Consider the following 1,179-nt stretch of genomic DNA (forward strand, 5'->3'; position numbering starts at 1 on the left):
GTCCTCTGGGTGTTTCCCCTTCAGGAATTGCAGTGGAAGGAGAAGGCTCTGCTTTGTGAAGGGGAGGGGCTGGTGGGTTCCTGATGGAGGCCTGCAAAGGGCACCTGGAAGTGGCACCTCCACCCCTTGCAAGTGCTGTCTGCAAAGAGATCTTAAACTGCTTCATGATGGACAGCTCTAAACCCACTGGTCTGCTCACAGAGTTGGGGTTTTGGTGTCTGGGGGGACACAAGAAGCCAGTAAAGGGTCCCAAGCCTCCTCTTGGCTGAGACCTCTCACCTTCCTGGTCTGTTCCATCATGGGAAGGGGAGATGCCAAGGGCTAGGGGGCAGAGTGGGGTCTCACCCTGGTGGTGGAGATGGCTGTGGGTGCTGAGGGCGTGTTTCCTGAGGGCATATGGCAAAGCTGAAGTTAGAGGAGAGATTTGAAAACCTGATGGTATGTCCCCATCCCCAGGTGCTGCAGACCTCCTGCTGCATCCCGGGTGGCACTTGTCCTTCCTCCTCCTGGACAGATGTGCATCCCCCAGGCTCTGCCCTAACCAGGCACTGAACTGGAAGGGGGAGGGAATGCTCCTTCTGCATGGACAGTTGCAGAAGAGCCACTGAGTGCCCAAACAGAGCCCTGGGACACGTGTTGGGCAAGGACATTGCACCTCTGGTGGGTCTCCAGAGAGCTCAGGCACGTGGTACAGGGTGTCAGCACAGCAAGGTGGGCACAAGATTTGACCCCTTGGCCAGGCTGGGGGCTTTGGAACTGCTCTCCAAGCATTGCCTGGCCCAGCCCACCTGGAAATGTGCCATCAGTGCCAGCTGTGGGGAGATGCTTCCTGGCAGCCCTGGATGCCTGTTCCCCCTCCTCGGGTCCTCTGGCCCTTGGAAATGCTCAGCTCTTCCTGCCCCTTTTCCTGGGGGGGGCAGGGCCAGGGAGAGGAGGGACTGCCACAGCAGAGCTCAGCCCTGCATCTCCTGAGCCCTGGGAGCTCCACAGCCCAGAGCGGGGGTTCTCATCCCTCCTTCCCCACATCCCTGCTGGGACGTGGGCGGAAGCATCTTCCACCCCACGGAAAGCGGGAGAACAGGATTCACCCACGTGCGCGGCGCCGGGTGCCACGGGGGCCTCCCTGGGGTGGCTCGGCCTCCCCTTCCCCCACCTGCGGGGCCGTTTGCAGCAGGTGAC

The sequence above is a fragment of the Manacus vitellinus genome, unplaced genomic scaffold (genome assembly GCF_001715985.3).
Source record: "Manacus vitellinus isolate BGI_N305 unplaced genomic scaffold, ASM171598v3 scaffold_32_pilon, whole genome shotgun sequence".
In the NCBI taxonomy this organism is placed as follows: Eukaryota; Metazoa; Chordata; class Aves; order Passeriformes; family Pipridae; genus Manacus; species Manacus vitellinus.